Below are 19,991 nucleotides of genomic sequence, written 5' to 3' on the forward strand. Positions count from 1 at the left end.
GAAAAAAAGAGCCCTCAGTTTTCCCTTGGGAAAACTTAGAAAACCTCTGAAAACATCTACAAAACTCTTCATGTACTATTAAGATGGGAGGCTCAAAAATATTTATTTAGCATCTTTTATAATCCAGATTATACAGAAATTTGTTAAAAGCAGGAGACCAAGCTTTGAACAAACCAGTGTATGATATCACAGAAAATATTACAGCACTAGTCACCAGGGTTCTATGATTTCCACTACAAAAATATCAAAGCAAAATAGCTGTCAAAGACATAAATTAAATCAATTTCAAATTGAACAGAAAATTATTTCCTATTTTCCAAAGGCGCTGATTTGGAGTGATCTTAAACCTCTGGAAAAGAATTCCTCAATTTTCAAAAATTCTGAAGCCTAATTACAAGTAATTATAGCTTTTCATTTTCAACATGATGAAATAATTTGATTCTTTTTACAAGAGGTCTGGTTTAGCTCAAAATAGACAAGTGCTTCTGCACTGAGTTAGTATACAAAGACAATAAAGATCATTCTCAATAGAAAATCAGGGCTACATGTTGGCCATAAATCATAAATGCTGTATTCAAGCAAAAAAACAGTTTGTACGTTCTACAAATGTAACTCATTCATTCACACAAGGGAGACAAAGCAAACAGTCCACTGTCAGACTTGGCTTTAAAATAAGAACAGGAAAAGAGAGAAGAAAAAGCTTCACAGTTATCTCAAAATTCAGATATAAGTGTTCTCTGGAGGAATAAAAAAGAAAAATTTCATCAAAGAAACCAAACACAAACCACCACACAGGAAATGATAGCTAAAGTTAGTTTTAAATGTGTAATACCAGATCTAACAGTTAGCCATTCCAGAAAAATCCTATTTCTCTGAAAAAAGAAATGGAATTCTATAAACCATACAAGATATTCCTAATTACAAAAAAAAATTATAAAAGAGTAAATGAAATCAAAACCTGAAGTTTCTGACAACAATAAATATTCTCACCCTTCAAAATTTGCAATGCTGCACATTTTTCCACCTTTTGCTTTATAAAGTGCCTGGTGCTGATGACTCACATTTCCAGTGATTTGTTATACGCTATTAGAACAAAAGCTCCATAAAACAGCTTTCTACCCTGACCTTACACACCTGGTTACAATTACATCTTCAGAAAGCAAACCAGTAGTTTAGCAAGGACACACTAACAACAGCTAACCAATCAACAAGCAGAAACCAATAGCTGAGCCCACCCACTCAAAAATCTGAAAAAGAACACACCATATTTCTTAACAACTAGTGCGTGCGCACACACAAACACACATACATGCATGCATGTGCACGTGTGTGCATGCACACACACACACAGAGGCATCAGCACAGCACAGTGTCAGAGCACACATCACTCAGTTGTAAAATGCGCCCATCAACACGAAAGTTTACTAGGCCAACGCACAAGAGATTTGTCTAGTAAATGCCATCAGGAACAAGACAAACATTTTTCAAATAGTAAGCCAAAAAAAGTTGGGACTTTCAAGAGAAAAACAGTTCCGTCTTTGTAATATTTCGGTTCACCATATTGTAGAGTTCTTATAATACATCAATTCAGAAAACTATCTTGGCTAGAGTCCAGGTGGAATCATAATAACCCAATTCTCAGTTGCAGTAAGTTTTGATCAAAAAAAAAAAAAGGCGGCTTTGATCATTTCCAGTTATCAGCTACTTTTATTCTGAGAATTCCTAAAGCACCTTACAAAACCACACTAGAATAGAGACATCAAACCAGGTAATTCCAGAGCTACGTGATCACACTAAAAAGGAAAAAGTGATCCATTTATCCCATCTAGAAAAAGAATGATGCAGAGACACTTATCTTGAAGCTGACGTTAACACCCTATGTCACAAGAATGCAGTAACAAAAGGAAGAACAACCTTACACCCTATTCTAATGACCCGCAGAAGACTCTGGTCAACTGGCCCTTTGGTAGTTACTTGCTTTGTGTAAAGCTGAGTGTAACATCTAAGCGTCTTTAATACACTTGACTCTATCTCCAAACAATCAAGGATATCCGTCAATTAAAGTGTATTTTTCAGTTTATTCCCCCTTCCATCTTTTGCCATAAAACATTAGTGTTGCCATCCCTGACACAACAAACTTGGGAGAAATATTTTCAGAACTGAAATCACAGTGTGAACAATGAGGGATGCATTTCCTCTTGTGATGGGAGTGGCAATGTAAGAAGTTTAAATATTGTCACCAATGAGACAATTATGTGTGGTTCTTTAAAGAAGGTCATTCTACATCCTTGGAATATATTTAATTTACCTCCTTTTGAATGTTTGTGTTTTTTACTTAATGATATGGCTCTGAAGTGTTAAGACTGTCTTTAGCTGATTACTATCTCATTTTTTTAAGCCAACATTTTAAAATGGGAAATTTCAAAACATTTCAGATACACAGCAGTGATATTTCTCACCATGGAAAGTGGTAATTCCTGTTTGACCATGAAAAGATTCTATTTAGGATGGGAATCTTGAGAGAATATTAAGCCATTCCAATAATTATATTCCATCCACAGTTCCTCAGAATGTATCTAAAAATGAAAGCGTGTGTGTGTGCAATCGCTCAGTCACATTCAACTCTTTGCAACCCCCTGGACTGTAGCCCAATAAGCTCCTCTGTCCATGGAATTTTCCAGGTAAGAATACTGGAGTGGGTTGCCATTTCTATTCTAGGGGATCTTCCCGACCCAGGGATTGAACCCTCATCTCCTGCACTGCAGGCACATTCTTTACCACTGAGCCATCTGAGAAGCCCACAGTAATGAAAGATAACATAATCAATAGTAAGAGAAATGGCACCCATGTAGATGAGATCACATCTAAAATACCTGGCTGATCTGGGAAAAACACTGGCAAAAAACCAACAAACACCTATTGGGAGAATTAAAGCATAAAGGGAGCAAAGTAACACATCAGGGGAAGAGCCACTGAGAGGGTGAGGAAACCCAGAAAAGAGACAAGGCTCAGGCTAGAATGAGTGATAACTGTCTTCCAGTGTTTAAAGGGCTACCTCACAGAAGAGGCATGGTGTTTGCTCTGTGTCATCCTTAAGTGTCCACACCAAAAGACACTTGACAGAAAGAAGCAAAGCTCCATGAGAAAAAAGTTTGAGAAAAATAACAGAAAAATGGAACGGACTGCCTTAAGAGGTAGTGAGTGAATTCCAGATCCAGCAGAAAGCCGAACTTCAGACTATTGAAGGGAGACTGGGGAACACTTTCATTCCCTAAAACAAAGTGAGTGAATGCCCCCAAGGTGGGAGGATGATACTTAAAAGGCTGCGGATACAAAAATATACATGGTTCCTGTACGGACCATGCGGGAAGGGACTGAGAATAACCAAGGGAGCAGATACACAAAGTACTTTTGAGGTAAGTGATAACAGGAAGAAAACTAAGAAAAGACAACTGAATGTACAACCCAGCATCAACAAAGAGCCAGCCATGGCAAGATCTGAGTGAAGCGCAGCAGAGGAGGAAAAAAGACTAAACACAAAGACAGCTCCACCCCCGGGCTTGGCAAGTTCAAGGCCAACCTGGTTAGTGAATAGCTGGTGAAGAGGACAGTTGTGGGAAACAGGAGAGAAGGTCCTTCAGGGGAGCCAAGAAAGGACTCTACTCGAACCACACCAGCTCTGAGATGCTTTCAGAACATCCAAGTGGACATTTTAAATAAGCAATAAAATGTACAAGTCTCGTGCGCAAAGAAAAACCTCAGGCTAGCCATATAGACTTGGGAGAATAGGCACAGAGCTGGTTTTAAAGATCAAAATATTAAAGAACATCATCCAACGAGAGCATATGGGTCAGAGAATGGCAGGCCAACTGCAGCCTGAAACGGTCTTCCAGGACACAGTGTCCGCCTTCGCACACAGCTGCCCTGGCACCACAGCTGCACCAGTGCGGCGGGGCCGTGGGGACCACAAAGCCCACGATTACTAATTGGCCCCGAGCACAGATAGACAGGCTCGATTCCCGAGCTAAGCATGGGGCAGGCCAACGTTGCAAGTCAGGGATAGGGTATATGAGGAGCAGAAAGTGAGACAATAAATGAAACCAAAAAAAAAGAAAAAAACCAGGAGACGGCAGTGTCAGAGAAGCCGACAAAAGGTATTTAGTGGACAACTGATAAATACTGATACGAAGAGCCAACTCATTGGAAAAGACCCTGATGCTGAGGAAGATTGAAGGCAGGAGAAGGGGACAACAGAGGATGAGATGGTTGGATGGCATCACCAACTCAATGGACATGAGTTTGAGCAAGCTCTGGGAGATGGTAAAGGAAAGGGAAGCCTGGTGTGCTGCAGTCCACAGGGTCACAAAGAGTCAGACACGACTGAGCAACTAAACAACAATGAATCCTGACCACTGAGTTTGACAGCACAGCGACAGTCGATAATGCACTAAGCAGAGTCTCACCTCTCAGGGAAAACACCACGCCGAGCAGCAAGACCCAAACACTGCTTTCTTGTTTGTTTTACGAAACTTTATAACCTTGCCCTGACTCAGCAGAATCATAACAGGTCAATAATTGGGGTTCCTCAGAAGCCTGAGAGCAAACTAGCTCGCAGTGGAAGCACAAGCGGGACCTGATTATTAGCATATGCCATGGTGTAAACACTTCCAATATCAAGCTACCACGAGCATACCAAGTAAGTCATAAAATGCCTGAATATCTAACATCCAGTTCTCACTGGCCAGTGCAAACTCTGGCACACCACTGTCTCGGTGAAGTGGACCTAAACAAGAATATATCAAGAAGTGGTGAGACTGTGAAGATAGCTCTTATTAAAGGGTTAAAACAGAAGTCTGAGATTCCCAGAAATATAATAGTTACTTGAATCCTCAATCAAGAGAGACAAAGCACTAAAGCCTGAAATAATTGTAGTCTATATCCTATTTAGTTCTTCATTAATTCCATGTGTCGCAGAGATTTCAGCTTCCATGAGGACTGCTTACACCTTTAAAATTATAGGTACACATTTCCTAGAATACATTAATAGCTTCCTTAAATGGTAGGTCAGAGGGCCTTGCTGGCGATGTAAATATTTGGAACCATGTGTTCTAACTCACAGTTTACCTATGTACGCTATCATAAAACTTTAGGTAAATAACAATGAATCATGGACACAAAGGTGAACGTAAAACGCAAGGATATTTAAATTACAGTGAAACAGGTCTTTTTTAGTTCTCAGAATTTTTACACGAAAGCTTTACCATCGGAATCACCAGGTAAGCCCCACAGGAAAGCAAACCCTCTCTAGTAAATGTCTACTGACTCTGTATGGTCTCAAGGAAATGCATGGGTGATCTGAATGTGAACAATTCAGTGCCTTGGTGAGCTGTATGCTTACATAGGAGTAAGTCTAGGAGCTCCTAGTCCCCGCAGCCTGTCAACACACCACCTTACAGAGCAAGGGGGATTATGTGGGTGTGCAACAAACCACCTTCCGAAACATGGGTATGATGGGATCGAGGCTCCTGCTACTGCTCTGGATCATCTGGGTGGACTCAAGGTCCTTAAAAGCAAAATGGGGAGAAAGGAAGGTCAGAGTCTGAAAGAGTTGGAGATGCTACTCTGCTGGCTTTGAAAACAGAAGGGGCCACCAGCCAAGGAATGTGAGAAGCTTCTAGAAGCTGGAAAAGGCAAAGAAATGGATTAACAAGGCTTGGAAAGTGGAAGTGTTAGTGGCTCAGTCGTGTCCACCTATTTGCGACCCCCTGGACTTTGGCCCGCCAGGCTCCTCTGTCCATGGGATTCTCCAGGCAAGATACTGGAGTGAGTTGCCATGCCCTCCTCCAGGGGATCTTCCCAACCCAGGGATCGAACCCATGCCTCCTGTAGCTCCTGCATTGCAAGTGGATTCTTCACCACTGAGCCACCAGGGCTAACAGGGCTCTAGAAGGAACCAACTCTACTGACAGCTTGATCTCAGCCTCAGGAGCCTGATTGGAAATCTGCCTCCAGAAGGCTGAGACAGTAAACGCGCGACATGAGGCCATGAGGTCTGGGACGACTTGCTTCAGCAGCGACAAGAAGCTCATCTCCCGTCCCCGGGCCAGCTCCCGGGAGCTCCAGGAAAGGACCAAGCCCCACCAAGGGCTGCACGTGGGACCACCTGAGAGAACCGCACGGGCCGAGGAGTGTCACCTCCACCCTTTCTTTTCTTCTGCTTATACACTGAGCAAAAAGACACAGAACCTATGCATCTCCTGAATTAAATGACCTTAAAACCCTATGTTCTTGAATACCGTGTATCCAGAGCTGCACGTGCCCGAGGACAGGCCTGGCTTCTTTGGGATGCTCCAGAACAAAGGACTGTAAGATTACTGCTTTGACTATAACCCTCCCAACGAGCACGAGATCACCGGATACGAGGTCATTCTGTACCGCTGTCATGGGATGGGTCAGAACCAGTTTTTCGAATACACATCCCAGAATGAAATACGCTACAACACCCACCAGCCAGAAGGCTGCGTGGCAGTGGAGGCAGGAACAGACGTCCTCATCATGCATCTGTGTGAGAACACCACCCCAGAGGACCAGAAGTTCATCCTTCAGGAGGATGGTTCTTTATTTCATGTACAGTCCAAGAAATGTGTTCAGGCTGAGAGGAAGGACTTGAGTGACAGTTTTGTACCACTCTTACGAGACTGTACCAACTCGGATCATCAGAAATGGTTCTTCAGGGAACACATGGTGTGAAGTGTCACCATACGAGGGAGCCCATCAGAGTAGATGGGGGAAAACCCTGGACTGTGTTTAACAGACACTTAGCTAAGCACAGAGACAGACCCACCAAACACTTGGCTACTCTTCTTTTTATAAGGAAATCATTTTGTGATTTCTGAAAGGAATGTTGGCTTTAGTAAAAATGTGAATAACAATTCGTATTGATTTTGTAAACAAAAATTGTTCCCAAATACCCTGTTTTCAAAGGATAGTCGTGTTAACTCTTGGTATTTAGAGAATTAAAAACTTTAACTATTTAAAAAAAAAAACCCTATGCTTGCACCTCAGAAAATTCAGACGTACACCATCTTTGTAGATTTCTAATTATTTTTTGTTAACATTTTATGTCATTCCTTTCTCCCCTTAAGGAGGGTTTTGTAAGTTCTACTCTATCCAGGAGAACCTAGGAGGAGACGACACAGAGCTGGGATTCGCCCAGGTCTCAGCCGGCACCTCGAGACAAGCACACGCCACAGGCAAAGCCCACAAGCTGCATGCGGAGCTGGAGAGCCAGAGAAAGCAGGTGGCCTGAGGCGGCCGTGCCCCATCCGGTCACTCACTCACTAGTCGTGAGCCCTTGGTGAGGATCAGGCAGGACATGGAAGTTTTCACTGGTCTCTTGGCTTGGATTCCCCCCAAAGCAGGGGCTGAGAAAATAGCTTCTGCGCAAACAATTTTGTTGGGAAGTAAGAGCGAAGGAGAAAAGAGGGAAAGCCTTCCCCAGGCCGACCACCCGAGCAGGCGGCTGTGCAAGGGAAGAGCCTTTACCTACCTGGTCCTCTCCCCGAGCACCAAGGCCCAGTTCTGCAGCGAAGCTTCAGCCGAAGCACTTGGGTAAAGCTCACCAAAGCCTGAGAAGCTGGGTGCTGCACACAGCTCAAGTAAAACGTGAGGCTGGGCCACATGGAGAAGGGCGCAAGAGGCTTCTGACCGGTGGTGTCTGCCTTCCTGGTGGGGAAGGACGTCTCCTGCCTGAATCAACAGCATAGGAGGGAGGGAAAGAGGACAGTCGGACGGTGAACACTCAGCTCCTTCTGCTGGGGCAGCTCCGGTGCCGAGAGGGCTTCTGCTGTGGCTGAAACAACCCCGGGAAGAAAGGGCAGTGGAACTGGAGACACAAGCCAACGTCGGAGCAAAGGTTTCTTCAAACCCCAAGCACGTAGAATGTTTAGAACTAAAGTGAAAGAGTAAGTGAAATGTGCTAAACCAACACAGGTCCATCTCCATTCTATGAAATGGGCACTTTTTCAGACCTGATTCTTCAGCAAAGTACTAAAGAAGAAATCATCTGAACATTAGAACAGAAAAGGCAACTTCACGCCCAGGGTGGGGGGCCGACACGGTGGGGAGAAAGGCATTAACAAAGCCTAACGATTCAGAGTTTACAGACCATAGCTTCTGTCTCTTAAGATTAAGTCCCGTTTGTGAACTCTAAACCTACAGTAAGTGATGGGGACTTAAACTGAGCTAACTAACCACCAGCTGACTAAAAACAAGGAGGCTACGTTTGGAGGCAGTGAGAAGAACATCTGAATAAATCCAAGAGGCCACTTGGGCAATCTGGAACAATGAACACGAATTTATAAACTAACTCCAAGCACTGGCATTGTGCACCAAACTTCAGAGCGGTTGAGACCTAACTCTGATCAACAGGACAATTCATTAAAGTAAAAACTCCTGAAAGATGGAAACAATTGCTTTTATAGTTCTGATGAATCAGTCAGCTACAAAAAATAGGAACAAAGAAGATAAGGAATAAGACAAGCATTTTGATAAACCCATACCTCTGCAGGTTTCTCAAAGTTAAGTAAATGGTGAAAATAGTATGTTCTACATAAAAACAATCTTTCTTTCACAGGTTAAAGCACTTAAAACATGGTTTAGTATTATCAATAACAAAGTGGCTTCCTAAAATTAAAAATGGACCTTTAAACAATTTCTCAAAACTCTGCAGGAAACTCAATCATTTTCAACTACATAGCATTCTGTATTCTCAATGTACTTAACCTATTACTATAGAACAGAAAAGGGTCTGAGATGAGATAATTACGAGCTTCACAATCAGAGAGTTGGATCCAGAGGGTCTAACCATACATACTTAATAAAGCCATTCCACCTAAGTCTCAGTTTCCATTTTTGTAACTTAGAGATAATAATGCCTGCCATATGCAGGTGTAAGGGTTAAATACAATAACACACGATAAACATGAGTACACTATGGGACATTGAAAATGTTCAATAAAACTAATGGCTGTTGTTATTGCTACTGTAAGTTGTCTATCATTAAAAGCACTGTGATGCTGAAGCTCCAATACTTTGGCAACCGATGCAAAGAGCCGACTCACTGGAAAAGACTCTGATGCTGGAAAAGATTGAAGGCAAAAGAAGAAGGGGCAGAGGATAAGATGGTTATATAGCATCACTGACTCAACGGACTTGAATTTGAGCAAACTCTGAGAGATAGTGAAGGACTGGGAAGCCTGGGGTACTGCAGTTCATGGGGTCGCAAAGAGTCAGACACGACTTAGCGACTGAACAACACAAACCCGGAATTCAGTTGACTGGCTTTGAGTTTCATTTAGCCATTAAAGCTAGATGTACTACAGAGAACTGGAGGGACAATTAAAATTGGCAGAATATTTATGTAACTCACAAAAGAAAGGTGATCTAGTTTCTTCAGGAAAGCATCGGCATAGTAAAAGCAATGGTCTGAGTAAAACACCACCAACAGGGACACCAGCTAGACCAAAGGCAAAGGGGTCACGTGCAAAGGCCACCAAGCAGACACACAAGCAAGAGATGAGACGTGGGGAGAAGCCAGACTCAGGCAGAGGAGAAGCAGTGTGAGGGTGAGCCTCCGAAGCATGTACGGGAATGGACGCAAGGGAGGGGGTGACCGACGGAGATGACCAGGCTGGGAAAGATGCCACGCACCACCTGCGAGCCTGAGACGGGGCAGCCTCTTAGTAAGAGGACAGGAGCACCACTGGGGACAAAGACACAGGCTAGAGGGCATCGGAGGGAAGAAAAGGCGACATTCCCCAACACTGGCCCTCTGTAAGGCCATTTTCTCAATTAATCAAGTCTTGTTTTTCAAATATCGATTACTTGATTTGAAAACTCATTTTTTTAAAAGTACTTCATATGTGTAGAGGTTTTGGCATGTGAAAATGGTCTTTCTTTTCAGAGACTGTGGTGATAACTGATAACTGTCATTTGATAGATATTATTCATTGGCTCAACCAACTGGCTCTGTGACAACCTAGAGGGGTGGGATGGGGTGCAGGTGGGAGGGAGTCAAGAAGGAGAGGACATATGTATGAAAATGAAAGTGTTAGTTGCATCTGATTCCTTGCGACCTCCTGGACTGTAGCCCGCCAGGCTTCTCTTGTCCATGGGATTCTCCAGGCAAGAACACTGGAGTGGGTGGTCATTCCCATCTCCAGAGGATCTTCTGGACCCAGGGATTGAACTCGGGTCTCCTGCTTGGCAGGCAGATTCTTTACTGACTGAGCTACCAGGAAAGTCTCAGAGGGAGGGGACATACGTATACTTAGGACTGATTCACGCTGTTGTACAGCAAAAGCCAACACAACATTGAGAAGCAATTATCCTCCAATTAAAAATGAATTTAAAAGAATGTTATTCGTTGGACAAATGCATTTTGTAACCTGACACAGGTCAGAAAGTGAAAGTGAAAGTTGCTCAGTCCAGTCCCTGGGCTGGGAAAGGAACGGCCACCCACTCCAGTATTCTGGCCTGGAGAACTCCAAAGAGTCGGTCACAAAGAGTTGGATACAACTGACTGACTTTGACACAGGTCAGAAAAATTGTATTATGTGTCTATACAATTCCCAGGTCTCTGAGTGGCGAGACTTGGCCAATTTGTGCACGTCGTGTTGACAGATTGCAATCCAGACGCTGCACAAACATCCTAGTCTCTGATACTTTGTTACTCAATGTCCTAATTGATAGAAACTGCACAAACATCCTAGTCTCTGATACTTTGTTACTCAATGTCCTAATTGATAGAAACATCCTGCTGTGTTAGACCCCGGACACCTTGAGTCTAAGTTCCAGCATCCTCCCTACTCAAGAGGCGATCTTCCTCGCGGTTACAATGACCAGGATTTGAGAAAGCAGTGATGCTGTGCCTGCCTCTCCCCCCTGCCTGATCCCCTAAATCTCCTCCAGGACCTCTCATCTGACCACATGAAGTGATGTGGTCCCTCTTTCTGACACCGTTCGTGGTGTGGTCTCTCGTCAGCCAGAGTGCCTACAACATCCTCAAGACTGACCGAACTACTGCGGTATTATCTGACCAGGAAAAAATACAGCAGATTTTATAATTTCTGAAATATTATCCTAAACGCTTAGTTTGTAACCAGCTAAACCTCCCAGTTGACCATTACATAGTGTGCTGCGTCAAGCCAGGACTCACAGTCCATTCTTACATAAGCTGATTTTTTTTCAACATAAATGTAGGACTTTACATTTAATCTTTCCTCAGTTCTATCCCCCCAGATGTTTTTAAATGATTAAAATCGTTATGGTCATCCACGTTTTGATCTATTCCCCCTGGGTCTCTGTTATCAAAAAATTTGATCAGTTTTTAAGATTTTTTTTTTTAATGTGGACCTTTTTTTTTTTTAACTCTCTATTGAATTGTTACAATACTGCTTCTGTTTTATGTTTTGGCATTTTTGGCTATGCCGTGCAGCATACAGGATCTCTGCTTCCCAACCAGGGATCGAACCTGTACCCCTGCATTGGAGGACACATTCTTAACCAGTGGACTGCCAGGGAAGAAGTCCCAGGTTTAACATCTTTACTCTAGATGTTGCTAAAATTTCTACTAAAAAAAAGGGGGGGGGGTGGAACCACTAATTTGGACAACTTCCAATGTAAAATCATTATTTAGTTTTAGATGTGATGCATATAAATAAAAGCTACTTAGTGACAAGCATCTAAAATGTCAGTTTGTAACTACAGTGCCATTATGATATGAAGAACCCCATTTGTTACAGTTTACATAAAACAGGATTGGCTTTTAGAGGCGTGAAAAGATATTTTCAGGGATACAGGCGATATCAGAAAAATGCTCTCCCCAACTGCACGCTTCTACCTGTGCATCTCACTACCTGTGTATGTGCAGAGCTCTGCCTTCCACAAACAACCCAAGCACGGAGACTTACAGAAATGCAGCTGCAATTCACCTGGCAGTTTGATGTCTGTACTCGCACATGACAACACATTGATTTTACTTCTACCTCCATGCAGACATCTATGTAAAGAAATCCATTAGGCAGACAGTTCTCATCTCTATTGACTGACAGAGTGACAATTGAATACTTTTCACCTTCCAAAGTGACTGACAGTTAGACACTTAAACAAGCCTTCAAGTTGCAATAATAGTATGAAACACTTTCAATTATCTGAATCAAACAAATCCATGATCCTACTGGTTGAATGCATTTTTCTGTCTGCTGCTATGCCTGGCTTGGTTTACACTACTGTTTGGATAATTTTTGTGCCTATTACAAGAATGTTTTTCTCCAAGAGTAAACTCGTTTTATAAGTGATGATTTATTTTTAAAATGTTAGAGGCTCCTATAAACATTTAAAACATGGGTAAATATACAGCCTAGCCCAAACCTACTTATTTCTCCTTATGCTTATGAACTTTTCCAAACCGAATGTTGCACTTCAAAAGCATTTTGTTATTAGCCAGTTCTTGCATTATAATGTCCATTATCGCAAGAAGATTCCATGAACGGAGTATAATGATAACAGGCTGATTAAAATGCAAACATCACTGATTATACTTAATCTACTTATTTTATGTTCCTAATCTTATGGATCTTAGCACTCCTCTAGAAAGATGGGGTAAAAATTAACAGATCCAAAGCCCTTCTCAGTTACAATCAAAATGTGTATATTCATTAGCAAAAAACAATCATATGTGAGAAACGTGCAGCATATAGATAAGGTTTTGCACAACTGCAAGGACTAAAGGGCCTAATATTTTGCTGTATCCCAGTCAACGATGCAAGAAAACAAACTCACTCTCATCATTTAAACACAGACACTGCATGTGGACATGCAAGATTCTACATGACCATGCGGACAGATATAAAACAGGCTTGGGAGCCAACAGAAGTACCTTGTAAAAAAATAATCATTAATGAGGGGGCTGGACTTTCAAATTAAACAGCTCCATCAACAATGGCGGAAGCATTGTAAGAGCCAAATTTAGTGTGAGGAGTAAAAAGATCTAAAAAAATCAAACATTTTTACACACTGTCCCTAAATTTTTGGCCTAGTAACAACGGCATATAGCAACTAAGTAGCTTCGAATACTTAGTAAACTCCTTTCTTCTCTGAAATAGTTTTTATTTTGTTTGTAAATACAGACAACTGACAAAGAAACTTGAAAATAGTCTCATCTTTTCGAAGTTACTCACTTATCAAAAAAAAAAAAAAATGAAACGAAAGCTTGAACTTTTGAAAAATGCAGATAACGTGGGAATGTGGAAACACCTGGTCAAAATATAAACAGATATAGTTAAGTTAGTGAATATAAAAATGATATTTCTCGCTAAAATCACATTTGGTATTTCCTCTGAAATCATACTTGCCATTTCTACTGTAATATGAAGACGAAAGAATGTCTTTTTTTAAATGCCTAGTTTGTGGTCAAGCATAAAAAAGAAATAATAGCTGATTTTATTATTAAGGGCCCTGGCCTTTCTTCTCAAAGTCAGGTTACTAAGCTTACAGCCTTTTAGAAGTCAATACTATTTGAAGGTGCCAATACAGAATTTACTGTGTGCACAGCATAAAATGACTCTATGTGAAGAGCCCGGCTGTTGCAGGCTATACAGCAAATTGATTTTCTGGAAAGGAATGCTGCCTGTATTTAACCTAACAGTGTAACCCTGTTGTACTACATGGAAAGGGATCATGCATATTGATTTCTTTATTACAATTCTTCTTGTGATCAGTAAACATTCACAAAACACTCTGTTCTCAAAGAAAATCATTTGGTAAAAAATTCACTAAGTAGACACTAGGTTTTCACATGAATTCTATGCCATCTGCTTTTAACCAATAATAGCGGGAGACAGTTTATTTCTTGACTTGCTGTTGCCTTTCTTCAGCCTCTTAAAATAATGTATACTACTGGTAAACCTGCATGAGGTATCTGTTCCATTATTATGATAATTATGAGAAAATGAAGTTCTTTAAACAGGTTTTATTGTTTTAAAACTTCAAATTAAAATAGGTGAAGAAAGATTCATTGCCATTTCAACATAACTTCTTAAAATAATTTTTCCCAGTGTGTCTATAATCTGCTCTAATAATACTTTAGGAGTCACTGCTTGCTATTTCTAAAAGAACACATGGAAACTTATGCTGGGTTGGTGTGTATCCACAGTGATAAACTTAAAACATAATAGTAATGTACCATGAATTTTATATTGCTTTCTTTGGAGACAATTAAACTTATAAGTCTCTTAATGTGTAGTTTCTAGAATCGATGTAAGCAATTAAAAAACTGCAACAAAAATGTTTTGTGGGGCATAATTACTATAAGGTCACTAGATATTATTTGGAGTCAGTTTAGTTTATCACATTACGACATGACAGGACGTGAGGCAAAAATTATAAATTCCTTCCCTAAATCTGTCCTTTTCTGATCTAGATGGATGAAGAATAATTAACTCTTAATTATTCAGATGACTTCAAGGCAGTTTTAGGATTCAGTAAAGATTGCAGTCATTTTAACCAAGGAAAGCAGTCTCCCATCATTTATCAAATCGTGCAACTTGACCAATGATGAATAAAAAAATCTATGTTTACCCACAGCCCTAACTGCTACCTTAGAGGTTGTTAAGCAACAAATTTCCTTTAAACTCTACCATATGCAAATCATCAGACACAATTTGCATTTTAAAGTATTTAACTCTACATATTTATTGGATTTTGAGGCCATGCTGATCATTGATTTATGTGCTTCTGGCAATCATATTTCCATATTTGTATGATTTTGATGACAGTAATAATTCAAATATGCAGAAAGTTGTTCTTTGAACAATATCTTTAATTACGTCCTCAAAGCATCATTGTTTTGCCTGGTGTCCTGACAAAAAGGGTTTGAAATAAGAGATGGCATAATAATCCAAAATGCATAGAAATATATTTGTCATTTTCTGTATACTACCAAATGCACAGAAGTGACTTTTCACATTAACCAATCCTTAACCTTAAAAAGGCTACAAAGCCCAGCAAACTTGTACCTAAATACTTTTATTAATACTGACACACTTTCACGACAAATTCAATCACAGTTCATAACATTTCTGTTCAAAATGCAAAACCTGCCCCATTTACTTTGCCGCTAACTCAAAAAGTTTTGCTGGCATGATTTTTTTTTTATCAAAGTCATCACAAATTATGTGCTTTCTTATGAAAGCCATCAAGAAATATCATCATGAAAAGATTCACAAATGTTTTATCTGTTTGTTTCTCAAACACAACCATGAACCATAGCTCTGGAACCATTCTTTAGATAATATGATGACTTTACCATTCAATTATATAAATAAACCTCTTACAATAAATATTCAGACATATCAAATGTAGCCACAAATTTTAGCTAAGTAAAACTAATGTTAACAGTCAGTTTCAAAATTAACTAAAAGGCAAAATACATCTTTTTATTTCACAATTTTTTTTCAATTTCACAAACAAACCTACATTTTACAGACATTTATTCTGTAATAACTAACATCCTACATGGTGTGTAATCAACTCTGCATATGTTAAGCATTTTCAATGGGTTTATTTTATAAAACACAAAAGAATTCTCAAGGATAAAATTAAAATCATTAAAATCCAATCTTTAAAAAGTAAAAAACATTATGTATTATAAAAGCAGAAAAAAGGCCCAAAACATACGAGTATTAGGTTCTCTAGCTATTTCAAAAATCTGTGATCGTTAAGTACCCAGAGAATGTAAATTTAGGGAGAAAAACTATCATATGCTCAAATTTCTCCACTTGGATATAAAAGATGTGAAATATATGTATAATATATTTTAACTGCACAACTCAAAGCACACATTTACATGGTGTTTTAAATTTCTACTAAAATTTACATTATTTTTAGATAAAGCTAAAATGTTTACGGATATTCAGATCAAGCTTAGTGACTACCATAGCTGAATAAACATCTACCTGTTTCAGTGACAACATTACAAGCAAGTCATCATGTAACATAGATCCAAGTCAGCCACTCCTAGAGGAATATGAATTAGGAAGGCACAATTCAGAAATATTCAGTCTCAGAGTCATTCTAATTAAAATAAAAGTAGGCTGAAATCACTTCTAGATAATTATTGTATGGCTATTTTTATACACATCATTCCTAATAATCATATTGGACATTCTATACATCACAGTTTTTCTTTATATCGTTTTAAACTTAATGCAACATTCATCTAGGTAGTAATACTTTTCTAAGAGTTCTCTACTCATTAAAACTGTAAAATCTTGTCATCCTCTAGGTATACAAATAACAGGAAAAATACATGTCATTTACTAAACAACTAAAAAATTTAAAGACAAACTGCTTCATACTGGAGTCATATTCAACTTCACTGGGAGGAAAGGTTACAGCAATATTTTCATTTCTACACACAAAGAAGAGAAAGGCAAGGAAGGGAAGGGAAAGAAAGGAAGGAAAAGAAGAGGCGGGAAGGGTGGTGGGGAGGGAGACCCGGGGAGAGATGCGGGAGGAAGAGAGGGAGGCGAGGGAGGGACTGCGGGGACACTCCTTGACTCCCCCTAGTGGTCCAGCGAGAAACGGCACCGCGGCCTCCCCGGCAGCGTGTGGACGGCGCTCCCAGAGCAGGGGCAGGCCCGCTGCGGTGGCGGAGGACAGCGGTGACTCACAATGCCGTCCGCGGGATGCCGGGGCCGAGAGCGCCGAGGTGGCACTCTGCAGCCCAGCAGCTCTCTCTCAGCTGTACGTCTGAACATATCCCACAGCAGAGACCAATGAGGCAGGTATAATGCGCATACATGAATACCTGTGTGCAGACAGCATCGCAGCTGCAGGGACCATGGTTAATCAGGAACAGGGTTTACCGCATCAGATCTCCAGCTCAGAGCCGCCCTGCTCTTCACTCCCTCCCTCTTTGCTCCCCCACAAAATCGCAAATGGACAAACAGGAAATCACACAGAAATATATCTGCGTTATGCTATTAACATGTTTTTAAGCAACAAATATGAGTCAGAAAAATCAGCAGTGAAAAACAGTGATGCCAATTGGATTTTAAATCAAGCCAGCACTTTTGTATGAACAACACACTGTACAAAATTCTATTACAATCTTTTTTATATAATTACACAAAAAAAGATATGTTTTGAGAGATTACTCTCAATTTTACAGCTTTCACAGGCTTGAACTAGATCAAGAAAAGTCAGTTTTTCACTGTGGAGATTAACAACTCAGGAAACATAATAACTGCAAAAAAACAGGAAGTCTATACAGGTACATTAAAAAAGCTAGTTCAACACTTGAGCAAAATTACTGTATATCAAGTAAAGAAAAAATGCACTACGAACTCAACTGTGAGGAAAATTTTACACTAAAATAGTACATTCAAAACAAGTGCATCATTTCAGTCAAACTTCAGCATAACAAAAGGCAGTATAGAAAAACAACAGGTTTTATTAACAAAATTCAAATTATTACCAATCTAAAGGAGTATGTTAAATACATTAAGGGGCAGGATTTAAAAATCTGCCTCTGATTATATAAATACCAAAATCTAGAAATAGTATTCTTGGTAAATAATCTGCACATTGCTCAACAAGCTCGCTCTCTGGAGCCACAAGTCTACCTAAGTCTCGGCTTCCCTTTCTGGGGTTCATTAAGGTGCTACTGGGACTCATTACTGTCTCTCTCTTGCCCTGTCTCTTAATTGCCCTCTAGGCACTACCCTTGTAATCACTGAAATGTTCTTAGCTCGGCCAGGTGCTCCCGAGGGCGTCTGATACATCTCCACGGTTTAGGAATCAAAGTACACAATCAGTATGTCCAGGTTCCAAACGCCAGAGGGGACAGAACTAATGTTGTTTGCATTATTAAAATCTGTGTTCCTTGATCCTTCTGTAAACATGGGTCAAGATGGGGTCAAATATCTTTTGTCCTTTTAAGGTCTTTATCAAATAAAAGATTGTTTGTGTATGTGTACAAATGTTTGTATGTATATGAACACTAATGCATCCATAAAAAATGAACTGCATACAAAAAAAGAATCCCTCATATTTATATTAATGCTAAGTGTCTTGGAGAAATCCATTATTTTTATATAAAGTAACCTAACTGAAATTGTGAACTGTTAGGTCCCTTTGAATCACGAAGACTTATCTGAATATTACAACTATCCCTTAACAAAATGTGTGAATGAAATTTCTTTTAATTAGTTAATATGGTGGCCCATTTCTTAATCGGCTTCTATTAAAATGATAAATATATACATAAGCATCGAAAAAAATACAAAAATAATTCATTTGTCTTCAAGGAAGAATGTAAAATTTATACATAAACTCTAAATGTGAGAAAAGAAATTCTCCTAGAACCCCGGCATTATTTTTATAATTTGTATAGCTGAGTAAATTACTTACTAATAATAGATTAAATAGTTGTAGCCCAGCCATATAAGTTGGCAGTTGACTAAAAAAAGGACATAAAATTGCAGTCTCAAAGTATCACATAAAACCTACAGCTTTATGTATAAAATTAAAACAAAAGCTAACCCTTGAACTGCTTGGTTCAACCAATACCTGCAGGACATAAAATCACACTGGTATTATAACTGTGCACACACATATATGCAACGCAAAGAAAAACAAATATTCAGGGAGAGAAGACAGACAAATTTCACAGTAGTCCTGAGGAAATGGGGGGAAGTCTAGTCTTCACATTTTTGTTGTATTTGAAACCCCCCCACACCGATAAACTAGGATACAGCGGTTACAATTATGGATGAGGATGAAAAGTCAATAATGACACTTATCACCTTGTGCTATGTTTACAAGTTATTTCTATATCCTAGTGGACATCCAAGAGTAACGCACATCTTAAGGATTTTATAAGCTAATAAACATTTTTCCAAATAGTAAGCTTGTAATTACATTATTTAACTTGATTAAATTATATTTAAAATACGTTGGTGTGGATCCAGATTAATAAAACATATTTTTAAAATATATATATGTTTGTATTACATTTGAAGTAATATTTAGTGAAAGCCAGTAATTAGACAACACAAGTGATAAATGACTCAAGTGCCTCAACTGAGAAGCTAAGATAAATTAAAAAATAAAATGACTGAATTGAGGGAAGCAATAACTTATGGAATTTATCTGGATTCTTATCATAGTATCATTTTTTTACATAATTCAATAATTACTAGTATTCCTCACATAGAATTTTAAAAAGTAAATAATTTGTGATTAAAGAAAATAGATAATGGCATTACTACACACTGCTCAAAGAGGAAAAAGTGAAAATACCACTTTTCAATCATTTTAAAAAGATGTTCTTTAAAAAAAATAACGAGGCTAAATGACTAAGAACATGAAATAAGAAAAATGTACAGGGCAACTCATTTATAGTAATTCAACCTTCATCTTCTGATTTAGTTACTGTGAAAAATCCATTATAAGCTCAATTTGGTAGTGAACTGTAGCCATCTACTGGAAATGAACAGTTAAAGCAAATGTTTAGTATCACGTTTCTCTCTAAGAAACCAGTATTCTTTCTGCTTAATTTAGTGGACCAGAGAAATGAACAATCCTAGATGCAGGAAGATAAAATTTAACTTCTTATATCGGCCCCACAACCTCAGACCTGTAAAGATATACGCTTTAGTAGTTTAACACATTATTTTTAATATAACTTTCTCTGTGTAGCTTTCTATCACTAAGAGATTTTCTCCGTCTATTAACCTACTTCCCCAAGACACATGCTTAAATCAGAGTTATGCAAATTCCAAAATTGTTACTAAAAGTTTCAAGTGAAAATTAACCACCAAGTGCCTTTAGTTACCAAATAAGCTAGATACATAATCACAGTTTTTGTGTTGTATGTTACTCAGTTTGGCACTGAAAGAATTTTCACAGAAATGAAAACAACTAAA

General features: G+C 39.4%; 1 protein-coding gene and 1 pseudogene across 5 annotated transcripts in view; one reads left to right on the top strand and one right to left on the bottom strand.

The window, feature by feature from the left end:
- ZNF407 (zinc finger protein 407) overlaps positions 1 to 19,991 on the bottom strand; it is a 380,413-nt gene that overhangs the window by 312,189 nt on the left and 48,233 nt on the right. The gene's annotated exons all lie outside the window — the stretch shown is intronic.
- On the top strand, positions 6,283 to 6,917 carry LOC145534816 (polypeptide N-acetylgalactosaminyltransferase 12 pseudogene; annotated as a pseudogene).

This window comes from Giraffa tippelskirchi, chromosome 14, assembly GCF_054371585.1.
Source record: "Giraffa tippelskirchi isolate mGirTip1 chromosome 14, T2T-mGirTip1v1.2.pri, whole genome shotgun sequence".
Taxonomy (NCBI): domain Eukaryota; kingdom Metazoa; phylum Chordata; class Mammalia; order Artiodactyla; family Giraffidae; genus Giraffa; species Giraffa tippelskirchi.